Source organism: Manis pentadactyla, chromosome 6, assembly GCF_030020395.1.
Source record: "Manis pentadactyla isolate mManPen7 chromosome 6, mManPen7.hap1, whole genome shotgun sequence".
Lineage (NCBI taxonomy): Eukaryota > Metazoa > Chordata > Mammalia > Pholidota > Manidae > Manis > Manis pentadactyla.
The window spans coordinates 80,068,847-80,092,123 of record NC_080024.1 but is presented as its reverse complement, the minus strand read 5'-3'; positions in this window follow the sequence as shown (position 1 = coordinate 80,092,123).

Here is a 23,277-nt window from a genome sequence, read left to right as displayed (position 1 = left end):
ACATAAAATTCATATAAAATTATTCTTGAGATCCTTTGCACTGTTTTATTGCACAAAGTCCTCCACATCTAGCGTGGATTATGCCCTGTGGCACACCTCCCTTCAGACTTACACGCATCTCAAGTACTAGTAGCCATCTGCAGTTGGTGGATACCATACTAGACAGCTCAGGTCTAGAGAGAATGTGACAGTTCTGGCCCATTTCTTTGCAGTCACATGGCCTGCCTGTTTTTCAGTGTTATTTCTCATCCGTGTGCATCAGCCATTCATAGGGCATTAAATGCAAGAACTCAAAAAGTTTTTCCAAATTCAGCTTTATACAACTAAGACTATAGATACCAAAGAAAACTTGTATGTATGTATGTCACATAATTTACATATTTTCTGGCTCAGTGTTGTGTATGCCACAGAAAATAAACAACTGCTAAGAACTTTATCATCAATGGAAGATAATAACACAGAAGTAGACGTTCTGCAAACTATTTGAGCCTCCCTCTTACATTTTGCCAGCATGCTTTCCTATATTTATTTATATATATATTTTTACTGCTTTATTTTCTTTTGGTATCATTAATCTACAATTACAGAAAGAACATTATGTTTACTAGGTTCCCCCCTTCACCAAGTACCCCCCACATACCCCCATAACACTCACTGTCCATCTGCGTTGTAAGAAGCTGTAAAATCACTACTTGTCTTCTCTGTGTTGCACAGCCCTCCCCGTGCCCCAAACGCACTACACATGCTAATCGTAATGCCCTCTTTCTTTTTCCCCGCCCTTATCCCTCCCTTCCCACCCATCGTCCCCAGTCCCTTTCCCTTTGGTAATTATTAGTCCATTCTTGGGTTCTGTGATACTGCTGCTGTTTTGTTCCTTCAGTTTTCCTTTGTTCTTATTCTCCACATATGAGTGATATCACCTGGTACTTTTCCTTCTCTGCCTGGCTTATTTCACTGAGCATAATACCCTCTATCTCCATCCATGTTGTTGCGAATGATAGGATCTGTTTTTTTCTTATGGCTGTATAATATTCCATTGTGTATATGTACCACCTTTTCTTTATCCATTCATCTACTGATGGACATTTAGGTTGCTTCCATATCTAGGCTATTGTAAACATGCCGCAACAAACATAGGGGTGCATCTGTCTTTTTCAAACTGGGCTGCTGCATTCTTAGGGTAAATTCCTAGAAGGAGAATTCCTGGGTCAAATGGTATTCCTATTTTGAGCATTCTGAGGAACCTCCATACTGCTTTCCACAATGGTTGAACTAGTTGACATTCCCACCAGCAGTGTAGGAGGGTTCCCCTTTCTCCACAACCTCGCCAACATTTGTTGTTGTTTGTCTTTTCAATGATGGCGATCCTTACTGGTGTGAGGTGATATCTCATTGTGGTTATAATTTGCATATCTCTGGTGATTAGCTGCGTGGAGTATGTTTTCATGTGCCTGTTGGCCATCTGAGTTTCTTCTTTGGAGAAGTGTCTGTTCAGCTCCTCTGCCCATCTTTTAATTGGCTTATTTGCTTTCTGTTTGTTGAGGGTCATGAGCTCTTTATATAATTTGGATGTCAACCTCTTATCAGATATGTCATTGATAAGTCTATTCTCTCATACTGTAGAATGTCTTTTTGTTCTTCTGAAGGTGTCCTTTGCTGTACAGAAGCTTTATGGTTTGATATAGTCCCACTTGTTCATTTCTGCTTTTGTTTCCCTTGCCCGGGGAGATATTGTTCATGACGATGTTGTTTGTGTTTATGTCCAGGAGATTTTTGCCTATGTTTTCTTCTAAGGGTTTTATGGTTTCATAACTCACATTCCAGTCTTTGATCCATTTCGAATTTACTTTTGTGTATGGGGTTAGACAATGATCTAGTTTCATTCTCTTACATGTAGCTGTCCAGTTTTGCCAACACCAGCTATTGAAGAGGCTGTCATTTCCCCATTGTGTATTCATGACTCCTTTATTGTATATTAATTGAGAATATATGTTTGGGTTAATATCTGGCCTCTCAATTCCGTTCCACTGGTCTTTGAGTCTGTTCTTGTGCCAGTACCAAATTGTCTTGATTACTGTGGCTTTGTAGTAGAGCTTGAAGTGGGGAAGCAAGATCCCTGCTGTTTTATTCTTTCTTCTCAGTATTTCTTTGGCTACTCGGGATCTTTTGTGGTTCCATATGATCTTAGAACTGTTAGTTCCAGTTTGTTGAAGAATGGTGTTGGTGTTTTGATAGATAGCATTGAATCTGTACTTTGCTTTAGGCAGTATGGACATTTTGACAGTATTAATTATCCTATTCATAAGCACTGTGCTTTTTTCCATTTATTGGTATCTTTTCTTTTAAATTGAATGATGTATTTTATTTCTCCCAGCATGCCAAAATATGTCAACATAAAATTCATATAAAATTATTCTTGAGATCCTTTGCACTGTTTTATTGCACAAAGTCCTCCACATCTAGCGTGGATTATGCCCTGTGGCACACCTCCCTTCAGACTTACACGCATCTCAAGTACTAGTAGCCATCTGCAGTTGGTGGATACCATACTAGACAGCTCAGGTCTAGAGAGAATGTGACAGTTCTGGCCCATTTCTTTGCAGTCACATGGCCTGCCTGTTTTTCAGTGTTATTTCTCATCCGTGTGCATCAGCCATTCATAGGGCATTAAATGCAAGAACTCAAAAAGTTTTTCCAAATTCAGCTTTATACAACTAAGACTATAGATACCAAAGAAAACTTGTATGTATGTATGTCACATAATTTACATATTTTCTGGCTCAGTGTTGTGTATGCCACAGAAAATAAACAACTGCTAAGAACTTTATCATCAATGGAAGATAATAACACAGAAGTAGACGTTCTGCAAACTATTTGAGCCTCCCTCTTACATTTTGCCAGCATGCTTTCCTATATTTATTTATATATATTTTTTTACTGCTTTATTTTCTTTTGGTATCATTAATCTACAATTACAGAAAGAACATTATGTTTACTAGGTTCCCCCCTTCACCAAGTACCCCCCACATACCCCCATAACACTCACTGTCCATCTACGTTGTAAGAAGCTGTAAAATCACTACTTGTCTTCTCTGTGTTGCACAGCCCTCCCCGTGCCCCAAACGCACTACACATGCTAATCGTAATGCCCTCTTTCTTTTTCCCCGCCCTTATCCCTCCCTTCCCACCCATCGTCCCCAGTCCCTTTCCCTTTGGTAATTATTAGTCCATTCTTGGGTTCTGTGATACTGCTGCTGTTTTGTTCCTTCAGTTTTCCTTTGTTCTTATTCTCCACATATGAGTGATATCACCTGGTACTTTTCCTTCTCTGCCTGGCTTATTTCACTGAGCATAATACCCTCTATCTCCATCCATGTTGTTGCGAATGATAGGATCTGTTTTTTTCTTATGGCTGTATAATATTCCATTGTGTATATGTACCACCTTTTCTTTATCCATTCATCTACTGATGGACATTTAGGTTGCTTCCATATCTAGGCTATTGTAAACATGCCGCAACAAACATAGGGGTGCATCTGTCTTTTTCAAACTGGGCTGCTGCATTCTTAGGGTAAATTCCTAGAAGGAGAATTCCTGGGTCAAATGGTATTCCTATTTTGAGCATTCTGAGGAACCTCCATACTGCTTTCCACAATGGTTGAACTAGTTGACATTCCCACCAGCAGTGTAGGAGGGTTCCCCTTTCTCCACAACCTCGCCAACATTTGTTGTTGTTTGTCTTTTCAATGATGGCGATCCTTACTGGTGTGAGGTGATATCTCATTGTGGTTATAATTTGCATATCTCTGGTGATTAGCTGCGTGGAGTATGTTTTCATGTGCCTGTTGGCCATCTGAGTTTCTTCTTTGGAGAAGTGTCTGTTCAGCTCCTCTGCCCATCTTTTAATTGGCTTATTTGCTTTCTGTTTGTTGAGGGTCATGAGCTCTTTATATAATTTGGATGTCAACCTCTTATCAGATATGTCATTGATAAGTCTATTCTCTCATACTGTAGAATGTCTTTTTGTTCTTCTGAAGGTGTCCTTTGCTGTACAGAAGCTTTATGGTTTGATATAGTCCCACTTGTTCATTTCTGCTTTTGTTTCCCTTGCCCGGGGAGATATTGTTCATGACGATGTTGTTTGTGTTTATGTCCAGGAGATTTTTGCCTATGTTTTCTTCTAAGGGTTTTATGGTTTCATAACTCACATTCCAGTCTTTGATCCATTTCGAATTTACTTTTGTGTATGGGGTTAGACAATGATCTAGTTTCATTCTCTTACATGTAGCTGTCCAGTTTTGCCAACACCAGCTATTGAAGAGGCTGTCATTTCCCCATTGTGTATTCATGACTCCTTTATTGTATATTAATTGAGAATATATGTTTGGGTTAATATCTGGCCTCTCAATTCCGTTCCACTGGTCTTTGAGTCTGTTCTTGTGCCAGTACCAAATTGTCTTGATTACTGTGGCTTTGTAGTAGAGCTTGAAGTGGGGAAGCAAGATCCCTGCTGTTTTATTCTTTCTTCTCAGTATTTCTTTGGCTACTCGGGATCTTTTGTGGTTCCATATGATCTTAGAACTGTTAGTTCCAGTTTGTTGAAGAATGGTGTTGGTGTTTTGATAGATAGCATTGAATCTGTACTTTGCTTTAGGCAGTATGGACATTTTGACAGTATTAATTATCCTATTCATAAGCACTGTGCTTTTTTCCATTTATTGGTATCTTTTCTTTTAAATTGAATGATGTATTTTATTTCTCCCAGCATGCCAAAATATGTCAACATAAAATTCATATAAAATTATTCTTGAGATCCTTTGCACTGTTTTATTGCACAAAGTCCTCCACATCTAGCGTGGATTATGCCCTGTGGCACACCTCCCTTCAGACTTACACGCATCTCAAGTACTAGTAGCCATCTGCAGTTGGTGGATACCATACTAGACAGCTCAGGTCTAGAGAGAATGTGACAGTTCTGGCCCATTTCTTTGCAGTCACATGGCCTGCCTGTTTTTCAGTGTTATTTCTCATCCGTGTGCATCAGCCATTCATAGGGCATTAAATGCAAGAACTCAAAAAGTTTTTCCAAATTCAGCTTTATACAACTAAGACTATAGATACCAAAGAAAACTTGTATGTATGTATGTCACATAATTTACATATTTTCTGGCTCAGTGTTGTGTATGCCACAGAAAATAAACAACTGCTAAGAACTTTATCATCAATGGAAGATAATAACACAGAAGTAGACGTTCTGCAAACTATTTGAGCCTCCCTCTTACATTTTGCCAGCATGCTTTCCTATATTTATTTATATATATTTTTTTACTGCTTTATTTTCTTTTGGTATCATTAATCTACAATTACAGAAAGAACATTATGTTTACTAGGTTCCCCCCTTCACCAAGTACCCCCCACATACCCCCATAACACTCACTGTCCATCTGCGTTGTAAGAAGCTGTAAAATCACTACTTGTCTTCTCTGTGTTGCACAGCCCTCCCCGTGCCCCAAACGCACTACACATGCTAATCGTAATGCCCTCTTTCTTTTTCCCCGCCCTTATCCCTCCCTTCCCACCCATCGTCCCCAGTCCCTTTCCCTTTGGTAATTATTAGTCCATTCTTGGGTTCTGTGATACTGCTGCTGTTTTGTTCCTTCAGTTTTCCTTTGTTCTTATTCTCCACATATGAGTGATATCACCTGGTACTTTTCCTTCTCTGCCTGGCTTATTTCACTGAGCATAATACCCTCTATCTCCATCCATGTTGTTGCGAATGATAGGATCTGTTTTTTTCTTATGGCTGTATAATATTCCATTGTGTATATGTACCACCTTTTCTTTATCCATTCATCTACTGATGGACATTTAGGTTGCTTCCATATCTAGGCTATTGTAAACATGCCGCAACAAACATAGGGGTGCATCTGTCTTTTTCAAAATGGGCTGCTGCATTCTTAGGGTAAATTCCTAGAAGGAGAATTCCTGGGTCAAATGGTATTCCTATTTTGAGCATTCTGAGGAACCTCCATACTGCTTTCCACAATGGTTGAACTAGTTGACATTCCCACCAGCAGTGTAGGAGGGTTCCCCTTTCTCCACAACCTCGCCAACATTTGTTGTTGTTTGTCTTTTCAATGATGGCGATCCTTACTGGTGTGAGGTGATATCTCATTGTGGTTATAATTTGCATATCTCTGGTGATTAGCTGCGTGGAGTATGTTTTCATGTGCCTGTTGGCCATCTGAGTTTCTTCTTTGGAGAAGTGTCTGTTCAGCTCCTCTGCCCATCTTTTAATTGGCTTATTTGCTTTCTGTTTGTTGAGGGTCATGAGCTCTTTATATAATTTGGATGTCAACCTCTTATCAGATATGTCATTGATAAGTCTATTCTCTCATACTGTAGAATGTCTTTTTGTTCTTCTGAAGGTGTCCTTTGCTGTACAGAAGCTTTATGGTTTGATATAGTCCCACTTGTTCATTTCTGCTTTTGTTTCCCTTGCCCGGGGAGATATTGTTCATGAAGATGTTGTTTGTGTTTATGTCCAGGAGATTTTTGCCTATGTTTTCTTCTAAGGGTTTTATGGTTTCATAACTCACATTCCAGTCTTTGATCCATTTCGAATTTACTTTTGTGTATGGGGTTAGACAATGATCTAGTTTCATTCTCTTACATGTAGCTGTCCAGTTTTGCCAACACCAGCTATTGAAGAGGCTGTCATTTCCCCATTGTGTATTCATGACTCCTTTATTGTATATTAATTGAGAATATATGTTTGGGTTAATATCTGGCCTCTCAATTCCGTTCCACTGGTCTTTGAGTCTGTTCTTGTGCCAGTACCAAATTGTCTTGATTACTGTGGCTTTGTAGTAGAGCTTGAAGTGGGGAAGCAAGATCCCTGCTGTTTTATTCTTTCTTCTCAGTATTTCTTTGGCTACTCGGGATCTTTTGTGGTTCCATATGATCTTAGAACTGTTAGTTCCAGTTTGTTGAAGAATGGTGTTGGTGTTTTGATAGATAGCATTGAATCTGTACTTTGCTTTAGGCAGTATGGACATTTTGACAGTATTAATTATCCTATTCATAAGCACTGTGCTTTTTTCCATTTATTGGTATCTTTTCTTTTAAATTGAATGATGTATTTTATTTCTCCCAGCATGCCAAAATATGTCAACATAAAATTCATATAAAATTATTCTTGAGATCCTTTGCACTGTTTTATTGCACAAAGTCCTCCACATCTAGCGTGGATTATGCCCTGTGGCACACCTCCCTTCAGACTTACACGCATCTCAAGTACTAGTAGCCATCTGCAGTTGGTGGATACCATACTAGACAGCTCAGGTCTAGAGAGAATGTGACAGTTCTGGCCCATTTCTTTGCAGTCACATGGCCTGCCTGTTTTTCAGTGTTATTTCTCATCCGTGTGCATCAGCCATTCATAGGGCATTAAATGCAAGAACTCAAAAAGTTTTTCCAAATTCAGCTTTATACAACTAAGACTATAGATACCAAAGAAAACTTGTATGTATGTATGTCACATAATTTACATATTTTCTGGCTCAGTGTTGTGTATGCCACAGAAAATAAACAACTGCTAAGAACTTTATCATCAATGGAAGATAATAACGCAGAAGTAGACGTTCTGCAAACTATTTGAGCCTCCCTCTTACATTTTGCCAGCATGCTTTCCTATATTTATTTTTATATATTTTTTTACTGCTTTATTTTCTTTTGGTATCATTAATCTACAATTACAGAAAGAACATTATGTTTACTAGGTTCCCCCCTTCACCAAGTACCCCCCACATACCCCCATAACACTCACTGTCCATCTGCGTTGTAAGAAGCTGTAAAATCACTACTTGTCTTCTCTGTGTTGCACAGCCCTCCCCGTGCCCCAAACGCACTACACATGCTAATCGTAATGCCCTCTTTCTTTTTCCCCGCCCTTATCCCTCCCTTCCCACCCATCGTCCCCAGTCCCTTTCCCTTTGGTAATTATTAGTCCATTCTTGGGTTCTGTGATACTGCTGCTGTTTTGTTCCTTCAGTTTTCCTTTGTTCTTATTCTCCACATATGAGTGATATCACCTGGTACTTTTCCTTCTCTGCCTGGCTTATTTCACTGAGCATAATACCCTCTATCTCCATCCATGTTGTTGCGAATGATAGGATCTGTTTTTTTCTTATGGCTGTATAATATTCCATTGTGTATATGTACCACCTTTTCTTTATCCATTCATCTACTGATGGACATTTAGGTTGCTTCCATATCTAGGCTATTGTAAACATGCCGCAACAAACATAGGGGTGCATCTGTCTTTTTCAAACTGGGCTGCTGCATTCTTAGGGTAAATTCCTAGAAGGAGAATTCCTGGGTCAAATGGTATTCCTATTTTGAGCATTCTGAGGAACCTCCATACTGCTTTCCACAATGGTTGAACTAGTTGACATTCCCACCAGCAGTGTAGGAGGGTTCCCCTTTCTCCACAACCTCGCCAACATTTGTTGTTGTTTGTCTTTTCAATGATGGCGATCCTTACTGGTGTGAGGTGATATCTCATTGTGGTTATAATTTGCATATCTCTGGTGATTAGCTGCGTGGAGTATGTTTTCATGTGCCTGTTGGCCATCTGAGTTTCTTCTTTGGAGAAGTGTCTGTTCAGCTCCTCTGCCCATCTTTTAATTGGCTTATTTGCTTTCTGTTTGTTGAGGGTCATGAGCTCTTTATATAATTTGGATGTCAACCTCTTATCAGATATGTCATTGATAAGTCTATTCTCTCATACTGTAGAATGTCTTTTTGTTCTTCTGAAGGTGTCCTTTGCTGTACAGAAGCTTTATGGTTTGATATAGTCCCACTTGTTCATTTCTGCTTTTGTTTCCCTTGCCCGGGGAGATATTGTTCATGAAGATGTTGTTTGTGTTTATGTCCAGGAGATTTTTGCCTATGTTTTCTTCTAAGGGTTTTATGGTTTCATAACTCACATTCCAGTCTTTGATCCATTTCGAATTTACTTTTGTGTATGGGGTTAGACAATGATCTAGTTTCATTCTCTTACATGTAGCTGTCCAGTTTTGCCAACACCAGCTATTGAAGAGGCTGTCATTTCCCCATTGTGTATTCATGACTCCTTTATTGTATATTAATTGAGAATATATGTTTGGGTTAATATCTGGCCTCTCAATTCCGTTCCACTGGTCTTTGAGTCTGTTCTTGTGCCAGTACCAAATTGTCTTGATTACTGTGGCTTTGTAGTAGAGCTTGAAGTGGGGAAGCAAGATCCCTGCTGTTTTATTCTTTCTTCTCAGTATTTCTTTGGCTACTCGGGATCTTTTGTGGTTCCATATGATCTTAGAACTGTTAGTTCCAGTTTGTTGAAGAATGGTGTTGGTGTTTTGATAGATAGCATTGAATCTGTACTTTGCTTTAGGCAGTATGGACATTTTGACAGTATTAATTATCCTATTCATAAGCACTGTGCTTTTTTCCATTTATTGGTATCTTTTCTTTTAAATTGAATGATGTATTTTATTTCTCCCAGCATGCCAAAATATGTCAACATAAAATTCATATAAAATTATTCTTGAGATCCTTTGCACTGTTTTATTGCACAAAGTCCTCCACATCTAGCGTGGATTATGCCCTGTGGCACACCTCCCTTCAGACTTACACGCATCTCAAGTACTAGTAGCCATCTGCAGTTGGTGGATACCATACTAGACAGCTCAGGTCTAGAGAGAATGTGACAGTTCTGGCCCATTTCTTTGCAGTCACATGGCCTGCCTGTTTTTCAGTGTTATTTCTCATCCGTGTGCATCAGCCATTCATAGGGCATTAAATGCAAGAACTCAAAAAGTTTTTCCAAATTCAGCTTTATACAACTAAGACTATAGATACCAAAGAAAACTTGTATGTATGTATGTCACATAATTTACATATTTTCTGGCTCAGTGTTGTGTATGCCACAGAAAATAAACAACTGCTAAGAACTTTATCATCAATGGAAGATAATAACGCAGAAGTAGACGTTCTGCAAACTATTTGAGCCTCCCTCTTACATTTTGCCAGCATGCTTTCCTATATTTATTTATATATATTTTTTTACTGCTTTATTTTCCTTTGGTATCATTAATCTACAATTACAGAAAGAACATTATGTTTACTAGGTTCCCCCCTTCACCAAGTACCCCCCACATACCCCCATAACACTCACTGTCCATCTGCGTTGTAAGAAGCTGTAAAATCACTACTTGTCTTCTCTGTGTTGCACAGCCCTCCCCGTGCCCCAAACGCACTACACATGCTAATCGTAATGCCCTCTTTCTTTTTCCCCGCCCTTATCCCTCCCTTCCCACCCATCGTCCCCAGTCCCTTTCCCTTTGGTAATTATTAGTCCATTCTTGGGTTCTGTGATACTGCTGCTGTTTTGTTCCTTCAGTTTTCCTTTGTTCTTATTCTCCACATATGAGTGATATCACCTGGTACTTTTCCTTCTCTGCCTGGCTTATTTCACTGAGCATAATACCCTCTATCTCCATCCATGTTGTTGCGAATGATAGGATCTGTTTTTTTCTTATGGCTGTATAATATTCCATTGTGTATATGTACCACCTTTTCTTTATCCATTCATCTACTGATGGACATTTAGGTTGCTTCCATATCTAGGCTATTGTAAACATGCCGCAACAAACATAGGGGTGCATCTGTCTTTTTCAAACTGGGCTGCTGCATTCTTAGGGTAAATTCCTAGAAGGAGAATTCCTGGGTCAAATGGTATTCCTATTTTGAGCATTCTGAGGAACCTCCATACTGCTTTCCACAATGGTTGAACTAGTTGACATTCCCACCAGCAGTGTAGGAGGGTTCCCCTTTCTCCACAACCTCGCCAACATTTGTTGTTGTTTGTCTTTTCAATGATGGCGATCCTTACTGGTGTGAGGTGATATCTCATTGTGGTTATAATTTGCATATCTCTGGTGATTAGCTGCGTGGAGTATGTTTTCATGTGCCTGTTGGCCATCTGAGTTTCTTCTTTGGAGAAGTGTCTGTTCAGCTCCTCTGCCCATCTTTTAATTGGCTTATTTGCTTTCTGTTTGTTGAGGGTCATGAGCTCTTTATATAATTTGGATGTCAACCTCTTATCAGATATGTCATTGATAAGTCTATTCTCTCATACTGTAGAATGTCTTTTTGTTCTTCTGAAGGTGTCCTTTGCTGTACAGAAGCTTTATGGTTTGATATAGTCCCACTTGTTCATTTCTGCTTTTGTTTCCCTTGCCCGGGGAGATATTGTTCATGAAGATGTTGTTTGTGTTTATGTCCAGGAGATTTTTGCCTATGTTTTCTTCTAAGGGTTTTATGGTTTCATAACTCACATTCCAGTCTTTGATCCATTTCGAATTTACTTTTGTGTATGGGGTTAGACAATGATCTAGTTTCATTCTCTTACATGTAGCTGTCCAGTTTTGCCAACACCAGCTATTGAAGAGGCTGTCATTTCCCCATTGTGTATTCATGACTCCTTTATTGTATATTAATTGAGAATATATGTTTGGGTTAATATCTGGCCTCTCAATTCCGTTCCACTGGTCTTTGAGTCTGTTCTTGTGCCAGTACCAAATTGTCTTGATTACTGTGGCTTTGTAGTAGAGCTTGAAGTGGGGAAGCAAGATCCCTGCTGTTTTATTCTTTCTTCTCAGTATTTCTTTGGCTACTCGGGATCTTTTGTGGTTCCATATGATCTTAGAACTGTTAGTTCCAGTTTGTTGAAGAATGGTGTTGGTGTTTTGATAGATAGCATTGAATCTGTACTTTGCTTTAGGCAGTATGGACATTTTGACAGTATTAATTATCCTATTCATAAGCACTGTGCTTTTTTCCATTTATTGGTATCTTTTCTTTTAAATTGAATGATGTATTTTATTTCTCCCAGCATGCCAAAATATGTCAACATAAAATTCATATAAAATTATTCTTGAGATCCTTTGCACTGTTTTATTGCACAAAGTCCTCCACATCTAGCGTGGATTATGCCCTGTGGCACACCTCCCTTCAGACTTACACGCATCTCAAGTACTAGTAGCCATCTGCAGTTGGTGGATACCATACTAGACAGCTCAGGTCTAGAGAGAATGTGACAGTTCTGGCCCATTTCTTTGCAGTCACATGGCCTGCCTGTTTTTCAGTGTTATTTCTCATCCGTGTGCATCAGCCATTCATAGGGCATTAAATGCAAGAACTCAAAAAGTTTTTCCAAATTCAGCTTTATACAACTAAGACTATAGATACCAAAGAAAACTTGTATGTATGTATGTCACATAATTTACATATTTTCTGGCTCAGTGTTGTGTATGCCACAGAAAATAAACAACTGCTAAGAACTTTATCATCAATGGAAGATAATAACACAGAAGTAGACGTTCTGCAAACTATTTGAGCCTCCCTCTTACATTTTGCCAGCATGCTTTCCTATATTTATTTATATATATTTTTTTACTGCTTTATTTTCCTTTGGTATCATTAATCTACAATTACAGAAAGAACATTATGTTTACTAGGTTCCCCCCTTCACCAAGTACCCCCCACATACCCCCATAACACTCACTGTCCATCTGCGTTGTAAGAAGCTGTAAAATCACTACTTGTCTTCTCTGTGTTGCACAGCCCTCCCCGTGCCCCAAACGCACTACACATGCTAATCGTAATGCCCTCTTTCTTTTTCCCCGCCCTTATCCCTCCCTTCCCACCCATCGTCCCCAGTCCCTTTCCCTTTGGTAATTATTAGTCCATTCTTGGGTTCTGTGATACTGCTGCTGTTTTGTTCCTTCAGTTTTCCTTTGTTCTTATTCTCCACATATGAGTGATATCACCTGGTACTTTTCCTTCTCTGCCTGGCTTATTTCACTGAGCATAATACCCTCTATCTCCATCCATGTTGTTGCGAATGATAGGATCTGTTTTTTTCTTATGGCTGTATAATATTCCATTGTGTATATGTACCACCTTTTCTTTATCCATTCATCTACTGATGGACATTTAGGTTGCTTCCATATCTAGGCTATTGTAAACATGCCGCAACAAACATAGGGGTGCATCTGTCTTTTTCAAACTGGGCTGCTGCATTCTTAGGGTAAATTCCTAGAAGGAGAATTCCTGGGTCAAATGGTATTCCTATTTTGAGCATTCTGAGGAACCTCCATACTGCTTTCCACAATGGTTGAACTAGTTGACATTCCCACCAGCAGTGTAGGAGGGTTCCCCTTTCTCCACAACCTCGCCAACATTTGTTGTTGTTTGTCTTTTCAATGATGGCGATCCTTACTGGTGTGAGGTGATATCTCATTGTGGTTATAATTTGCATATCTCTGGTGATTAGCTGCGTGGAGTATGTTTTCATGTGCCTGTTGGCCATCTGAGTTTCTTCTTTGGAGAAGTGTCTGTTCAGCTCCTCTGCCCATCTTTTAATTGGCTTATTTGCTTTCTGTTTGTTGAGGGTCATGAGCTCTTTATATAATTTGGATGTCAACCTCTTATCAGATATGTCATTGATAAGTCTATTCTCTCATACTGTAGAATGTCTTTTTGTTCTTCTGAAGGTGTCCTTTGCTGTACAGAAGCTTTATGGTTTGATATAGTCCCACTTGTTCATTTCTGCTTTTGTTTCCCTTGCCCGGGGAGATATTGTTCATGACGATGTTGTTTGTGTTTATGTCCAGGAGATTTTTGCCTATGTTTTCTTCTAAGGGTTTTATGGTTTCATAACTCACATTCCAGTCTTTGATCCATTTCGAATTTACTTTTGTGTATGGGGTTAGACAATGATCTAGTTTCATTCTCTTACATGTAGCTGTCCAGTTTTGCCAACACCAGCTATTGAAGAGGCTGTCATTTCCCCATTGTGTATTCATGACTCCTTTATTGTATATTAATTGAGAATATATGTTTGGGTTAATATCTGGCCTCTCAATTCCGTTCCACTGGTCTTTGAGTCTGTTCTTGTGCCAGTACCAAATTGTCTTGATTACTGTGGCTTTGTAGTAGAGCTTGAAGTGGGGAAGCAAGATCCCTGCTGTTTTATTCTTTCTTCTCAGTATTTCTTTGGCTACTCGGGATCTTTTGTGGTTCCATATGATCTTAGAACTGTTAGTTCCAGTTTGTTGAAGAATGGTGTTGGTGTTTTGATAGATAGCATTGAATCTGTACTTTGCTTTAGGCAGTATGGACATTTTGACAGTATTAATTATCCTATTCATAAGCACTGTGCTTTTTTCCATTTATTGGTATCTTTTCTTTTAAATTGAATGATGTATTTTATTTCTCCCAGCATGCCAAAATATGTCAACATAAAATTCATATAAAATTATTCTTGAGATCCTTTGCACTGTTTTATTGCACAAAGTCCTCCACATCTAGCGTGGATTATGCCCTGTGGCACACCTCCCTTCAGACTTACACGCATCTCAAGTACTAGTAGCCATCTGCAGTTGGTGGATACCATACTAGACAGCTCAGGTCTAGAGAGAATGTGACAGTTCTGGCCCATTTCTTTGCAGTCACATGGCCTGCCTGTTTTTCAGTGTTATTTCTCATCCGTGTGCATCAGCCATTCATAGGGCATTAAATGCAAGAACTCAAAAAGTTTTTCCAAATTCAGCTTTATACAACTAAGACTATAGATACCAAAGAAAACTTGTATGTATGTATGTCACATAATTTACATATTTTCTGGCTCAGTGTTGTGTATGCCACAGAAAATAAACAACTGCTAAGAACTTTATCATCAATGGAAGATAATAACACAGAAGTAGACGTTCTGCAAACTATTTGAGCCTCCCTCTTACATTTTGCCAGCATGCTTTCCTATATTTATTTATATATATTTTTTTACTGCTTTATTTTCCTTTGGTATCATTAATCTACAATTACAGAAAGAACATTATGTTTACTAGGTTCCCCCCTTCACCAAGTACCCCCCACATACCCCCATAACACTCACTGTCCATCTGCGTTGTAAGAAGCTGTAAAATCACTACTTGTCTTCTCTGTGTTGCACAGCCCTCCCCGTGCCCCAAACGCACTACACATGCTAATCGTAATGCCCTCTTTCTTTTTCCCCGCCCTTATCCCTCCCTTCCCACCCATCGTCCCCAGTCCCTTTCCCTTTGGTAATTATTAGTCCATTCTTGGGTTCTGTGATACTGCTGCTGTTTTGTTCCTTCAGTTTTCCTTTGTTCTTATTCTCCACATATGAGTGATATCACCTGGTACTTTTCCTTCTCTGCCTGGCTTATTTCACTGAGCATAATACCCTCTATCTCCATCCATGTTGTTGCGAATGATAGGATCTGTTTTTTTCTTATGGCTGTATAATATTCCATTGTGTATATGTACCACCTTTTCTTTATCCATTCATCTACTGATGGACATTTAGGTTGCTTCCATATCTAGGCTATTGTAAACATGCCGCAACAAACATAGGGGTGCATCTGTCTTTTTCAAACTGGGCTGCTGCATTCTTAGGGTAAATTCCTAGAAGGAGAATTCCTGGGTCAAATGGTATTCGTATTTTGAGCATTCTGAGGAACCTCCATACTGCTTTCCACAATGGTTGAACTAGTTGACATTCCCACCAGCAGTGTAGGAGGGTTCCCCTTTCTCCACAACCTCGCCAACATTTGTTGTTGTTTGTCTTTTCAATGATGGCGATCCTTACTGGTGTGAGGTGATATCTCATTGTGGTTATAATTTGCATATCTCTGGTGATTAGCTGCGTGGAGTATGTTTTCATGTGCCTGTTGGCCATCTGAGTTTCTTCTTTGGAGAAGTGTCTGTTCAGCTCCTCTGCCCATCTTTTAATTGGCTTATTTGCTTTCTGTTTGTTGAGGGTCATGAGCTCTTTATATAATTTGGATGTCAACCTCTTATCAGATATGTCATTGATAAGTCTATTCTCTCATACTGTAGAATGTCTTTTTGTTCTTCTGAAGGTGTCCTTTGCTGTACAGAAGCTTTATGGTTTGATATAGTCCCACTTGTTCATTTCTGCTTTTGTTTCCCTTGCCCGGGGAGATATTGTTCATGAAGATGTTGTTTGTGTTTATGTCCAGGAGATTTTTGCCTATGTTTTCTTCTAAGGGTTTTATGGTTTCATAACTCACATTCCAGTCTTTGATCCATTTCGAATTTACTTTTGTGTATGGGGTTAGACAATGATCTAGTTTCATTCTCTTACATGTAGCTGTCCAGTTTTGCCAACACCAGCTATTGAAGAGGCTGTCATTTCCCCATTGTGTATTCATGACTCCTTTATTGTATATTAATTGAGAATATATGTTTGGGTTAATATCTGGCCTCTCAATTCCGTTCCACTGGTCTTTGAGTCTGTTCTTGTGCCAGTACCAAATTGTCTTGATTACTGTGGCTTTGTAGTAGAGCTTGAAGTGGGGAAGCAAGATCCCTGCTGTTTTATTCTTTCTTCTCAGTATTTCTTTGGCTACTCGGGATCTTTTGTGGTTCCATATGATCTTAGAACTGTTAGTTCCAGTTTGTTGAAGAATGGTGTTGGTGTTTTGATAGATAGCATTGAATCTGTACTTTGCTTTAGGCAGTATGGACATTTTGACAGTATTAATTATCCTATTCATAAGCACTGTGCTTTTTTCCATTTATTGGTATCTTTTCTTTTAAATTGAATGATGTATTTTATTTCTCCCAGCATGCCAAAATATGTCAACATAAAATTCATATAAAATTATTCTTGAGATCCTTTGCACTGTTTTATTGCACAAAGTCCTCCACATCTAGCGTGGATTATGCCCTGTGGCACACCTCCCTTCAGACTTACACGCATCTCAAGTACTAGTAGCCATCTGCAGTTGGTGGATACCATACTAGACAGCTCAGGTCTAGAGAGAATGTGACAGTTCTGGCCCATTTCTTTGCAGTCACATGGCCTGCCTGTTTTTCAGTGTTATTTCTCATCCGTGTGCATCAGCCATTCATAGGGCATTAAATGCAAGAACTCAAAAAGTTTTTCCAAATTCAGCTTTATACAACTAAGACTATAGATACCAAAGAAAACTTGTATGTATGTATGTCACATAATTTACATATTTTCTGGCTCAGTGTTGTGTATGCCACAGAAAATAAACAACTGCTAAGAACTTTATCATCAATGGAAGATAATAACGCAGAAGTAGACGTTCTGCAAACTATTTGAGCCTCCCTCTTACATTTTGCCAGCATGCTTTCCTATATTTATTTATATATATTTTTTTACTGCTTTATTTTCCTTTGGTATCATTAATCTACAATTACAGAAAGAACATTATGTTTACTAGGTTCCCCCCTTCACCAAGTACCCCCCACATACCCCCATAACACTCACTGTCCATCTGCGTTGTAAGAAGCTGTAAAATCACTACTTGTCTTCTCTGTGTTGCACAGCCCTCCCCGTGCCCCAAACGCACTACACATGCTAATCGTAATGCCCTCTTTCTTTTTCCCCGCCCTTATCCCTCCCTTCCCACCCATCGTCCCCAGTCCCTTTCCCTTTGGTAATTATTAGTCCATTCTTGGGTTCTGTGATACTGCTGCTGTTTTGTTCCTTCAGTTTTCCTTTGTTCTTATTCTCCACATATGAGTGATATCACCTGGTACTTTTCCTTCTCTGCCTGGCTTATTTCACTGAGCATAATACCCTCTATCTCCATCCATGTTGTTGCGAATGATAGGATCTGTTTTTTTCTTATGGCTGTATAATATTCCATTGTGTATATGTACCACCTTTTCTTTATCCATTCATCTACTGATGGACATTTAGGTTGCTTCCATATCTAGGCTATTGTAAACATGCCGCAACAAACATAGGGGTGCATCTGTCTTTTTCAAACTGGGCTGCTGCATTCTTAGGGTAAATTCCTAGAAGGAGAATTCCTGGGTCAAATGGTATTCGTATTTTGAGCATTCTGAGGAACCTCCATACTGCTTTCCACAATGGTTGAACTAGTTGACATTCCCACCAGCAGTGTAGGAGGGTTCCCCTTTCTCCACAACCTCGCCAACATTTGTTGTTGTTTGTCTTTTCAATGATGGCGATCCTTACTGGTGTGAGGTGATATCTCATTGTGGTTATAATTTGCATATCTCTGGTGATTAGCTGCGTGGAGTATGTTTTCATGTGCCTGTTGGCCATCTGAGTTTCTTCTTTGGAGAAGTGTCTGTTCAGCTCCTCTGCCCATCTTTTAATTGGCTTATTTGCTTTCTGTTTGTTGAGGGTCATGAGCTCTTTATATAATTTGGATGTCAACCTCTTATCAGATATGTCATTGATAAGTCTATTCTCTCATACTGTAGAATGTCTTTTTGTTCTTCTGAAGGTGTCCTTTGCTGTACAGAAGCTTTATGGTTTGATATAGTCCCACTTGTTCATTTCTGCTTTTGTTTCCCTTGCCCGGGGAGATATTGTTCATGAAGATGTTGTTTGTGTTTATGTCCAGGAGATTTTTGCCTATGTTTTCTTCTAAGGGTTTTATGGTTTCATAACTCACATTCCAGTCTTTGATCCATTTCGAATTTACTTTTGTGTATGGGGTTAGACAATGATCTAGTTTCATTCTCTTACATGTAGCTGTCCAGTTTTGCCAACACCAGCTATTGAAGAGGCTGTCATTTCCCCATTGTGTATTCATGACTCCTTTATTGTATATTAATTGAGAATATATGTTTGGGTTAATATCTGGCCTCTCAATTCCGTTCCACTGGTCTTTGAGTCTGTTCTTGTGCCAGTACCAAATTGTCTTGATTACTGTGGCTTTGTAGTAGAGCTTGAAGTGGGGAAGCAAGATCCCTGCTGTTTTATTCTTTCTTCTCAGTATTTCTTTGGCTACTCGGGATCTTTTGTGGTTCCATATGATCTTAGAACTGTTAGTTCCAGTTTGTTGAAGAATGGTGTTGGTGTTTTGATAGATAGCATTGAATCTGTACTTTGCTTTAGGCAGTATGGACATTTTGACAGTATTAATTATCCTATTCATAAGCACTGTGCTTTTTTCCATTTATTGGTATCTTTTCTTTTAAATTGAATGATGTATTTTATTTCTCCCAGCATGCCAAAATATGTCAACATAAAATTCATATAAAATTATTCTTGAGATCCTTTGCACTGTTTTATTGCACAAAGTCCTCCACATCTAGCGTGGATTATGCCCTGTGGCACACCTCCCTTCAGACTTACACGCATCTCAAGTACTAGTAGCCATCTGCAGTTGGTGGATACCATACTAGACAGCTCAGGTCTAGAGAGAATGTGACAGTTCTGGCCCATTTCTTTGCAGTCACATGGCCTGCCTGTTTTTCAGTGTTATTTCTCATCCGTGTGCATCAGCCATTCATAGGGCATTAAATGCAAGAACTCAAAAAGTTTTTCCAAATTCAGCTTTATACAACTAAGACTATAGATACCAAAGAAAACTTGTATGTATGTATGTCACATAATTTACATATTTTCTGGCTCAGTGTTGTGTATGCCACAGAAAATAAACAACTGCTAAGAACTTTATCATCAATGGAAGATAATAACGCAGAAGTAGACGTTCTGCAAACTATTTGAGCCTCCCTCTTACATTTTGCCAGCATGCTTTCCTATATTTATTTATATATATTTTTTTACTGCTTTATTTTCCTTTGGTATCATTAATCTACAATTACAGAAAGAACATTATGTTTACTAGGTTCCCCCCTTCACCAAGTACCCCCCACATACCCCCATAACACTCACTGTCCATCTGCGTTGTAAGAAGCTGTAAAATCACTACTTGTCTTCTCTGTGTTGCACAGCCCTCCCCGTGCCCCAAACGCACTACACATGCTAATCGTAATGCCCTCTTTCTTTTTCCCCGCCCTTATCCCTCCCTTCCCACCCATCGTCCCCAGTCCCTTTCCCTTTGGTAATTATTAGTCCATTCTTGGGTTCTGTGATACTGCTGCTGTTTTGTTCCTTCAGTTTTCCTTTGTTCTTATTCTCCACATATGAGTGATATCACCTGGTACTTTTCCTTCTCTGCCTGGCTTATTTCACTGAGCATAATACCCTCTATCTCCATCCATGTTGTTGCGAATGATAGGATCTGTTTTTTTCTTATGGCTGTATAATATTCCATTGTGTATATGTACCACCTTTTCTTTATCCATTCATCTACTGATGGACATTTAGGTTGCTTCCATATCTAGGCTATTGTAAACATGCCGCAACAAACATAGGGGTGCATCTGTCTTTTTCAAACTGGGCTGCTGCATTCTTAGGGTAAATTCCTAGAAGGAGAATTCCTGGGTCAAATGGTATTCGTATTTTGAGCATTCTGAGGAACCTCCATACTGCTTTCCACAATGGTTGAACTAGTTGACATTCCCACCAGCAGTGTAGGAGGGTTCCCCTTTCTCCACAACCTCGCCAACATTTGTTGTTGTTTGTCTTTTCAATGATGGCGATCCTTACTGGTGTGAGGTGATATCTCATTGTGGTTATAATTTGCATATCTCTGGTGATTAGCTGCGTGGAGTATGTTTTCATGTGCCTGTTGGCCATCTGAGTTTCTTCTTTGGAGAAGTGTCTGTTCAGCTCCTCTGCCCATCTTTTAATTGGCTTATTTGCTTTCTGTTTGTTGAGGGTCATGAGCTCTTTATATAATTTGGATGTCAACCTCTTATCAGATATGTCATTGATAAGTCTATTCTCTCATACTGTAGAATGTCTTTTTGTTCTTCTGAAGGTGTCCTTTGCTGTACAGAAGCTTTATGGTTTGATATAGTCCCACTTGTTCATTTCTGCTTTTGTTTCCCTTGCCCGGGGAGATATTGTTCATGAAGATGTTGTTTGTGTTTATGTCCAGGAGATTTTTGCCTATGTTTTCTTCTAAGGGTTTTATGGTTTCATAACTCACATTCCAGTCTTTGATCCATTTCGAATTTACTTTTGTGTATGGGGTTAGACAATGATCTAGTTTCATTCTCTTACATGTAGCTGTCCAGTTTTGCCAACACCAGCTATTGAAGAGGCTGTCATTTCCCCATTGTGTATTCATGACTCCTTTATTGTATATTAATTGAGAATATATGTTTGGGTTAATATCTGGCCTCTCAATTCCGTTCCACTGGTCTTTGAGTCTGTTCTTGTGCCAGTACCAAATTGTCTTGATTACTGTGGCTTTGTAGTAGAGCTTGAAGTGGGGAAGCAAGATCCCTGCTGTTTTATTCTTTCTTCTCAGTATTTCTTTGGCTACTCGGGATCTTTTGTGGTTCCATATGATCTTAGAACTGTTAGTTCCAGTTTGTTGAAGAATGGTGTTGGTGTTTTGATAGATAGCATTGAATCTGTACTTTGCTTTAGGCAGTATGGACATTTTGACAGTATTAATTATCCTATTCATAAGCACTGTGCTTTTTTCCATTTATTGGTATCTTTTCTTTTAAATTGAATGATGTATTTTATTTCTCCCAGCATGCCAAAATATGTCAACATAAAATTCATATAAAATTATTCTTGAGATCCTTTGCACTGTTTTATTGCACAAAGTCCTCCACATCTAGCGTGGATTATGCCCTGTGGCACACCTCCCTTCAGACTTACACGCATCTCAAGTACTAGTAGCCATCTGCAGTTGGTGGATACCATACTAGACAGCTCAGGTCTAGAGAGAATGTGACAGTTCTGGCCCATTTCTTTGCAGTCACATGGCCTGCCTGTTTTTCAGTGTTATTTCTCATCCGTGTGCATCAGCCATTCATAGGGCATTAAATGCAAGAACTCAAAAAGTTTTTCCAAATTCAGCTTTATACAACTAAGACTATAGATACCAAAGAAAACTTGTATGTATGTATGTCGCATAATTTACATATTTTCTGGCTCAGTGTTGTGTATGCCACTGAACATAAACAACTGCTAAGAACTTTATCATCAATGGAAGATAATAACACAGAAGTAGACGTTCTGCAAACTATTTGAGCTTCCCTCCTACATTTTGCCAGCATGCTTTCCTATATTTATTTATTTATTTATTTTTACTGCTTTATTTTCTTTTGGTATCATTAATCTACAATTACAGAAAGAACATTATGTTTACTAGGTTCCCCCTTCACCAAGTAACCCCCACCTTCCCCATCACAGTCACTGTCCATCTGCGTTGTAAGAAGCTGTAAAATCACTACTTGTCTTCTCTGTGTTGCACAGCCCTCCCCGTGCCCCAAACGCACTACACATGCTAATCGTAATGCCCTCTTTCTTTTTCCCCGCCCTTATCCCTCCCTTCCCACCCATCGTCCCCAGTCCCTTTCCCTTTGGTAATTATTAGTCCATTCTTGGGTTCTGTGATACTGCTGCTGTTTTGTTCCTTCAGTTTTCCTTTGTTCTTATTCTCCACATATGCGTGATATCACCTGGTACTTTTCCTTCTCTGCCTGGCTTATTTCACTGAGCAGAATACCCTCTATCTCCATCCATGTTGTTGCGAATGGTAGAATCTGTTTTTTTCTTATGGCTGTATAATATTCCATTGTGTATATGTACCACCTTTTCTTTATCCATTCATCTACTGATGGACATTTAGGTTGCTTCCATATCTAGGCTATTGTAAACATGCCGCAACAAACATAGGGGTGCATCTGTCTTTTTCAAACTGGGCTGCTGCATTCTTAGGGTAAATTCCTAGAAGGAGAATTCCTGGGTCAAATGGTATTCCTATTTTGAGCATTCTGAGGAACCTCCATACTGCTTTCCACAATGGTTGAACTAGTTGACATTCCCACCAGCAGTGTAGGAGGGTACCCCTTTCTCCACAACCTCGCCAACATTTGTTGTTGTTTGTCTTTTCAATGATGGCGATCCTTACTGGTGTGAGGTGATATCTCATTGTGGTTTTAATTTGCATTTCTCTGATGATTAGCGATGTGGATCATCTTTTCATGTGCCTGTTAGCCTTCTGGATTTCTTCTTTAGAGAACTGTCTCTTCAGTCTCCTCTGCCCATTTTTTAATTTGATTATTTGCTTTTTGTTTGTTGAGGCATGTGAGCTCTTTATATATTTTGCACGTCAATCCTTTATCGGATCTTTCATTTATGAATATGTTGTCCCATACTGTAGGATACCTTTTTGTTCTGTTGATGGTGTCCTTTGCTCTACAGAAGCTTTTTAGCTTGGTATAGTCCCACTTGTTCATTTTTGCCTTTGTTTCCCTTGCCCGGGGAGATATGTTCATGAAGAAGTCACTCATATTTAT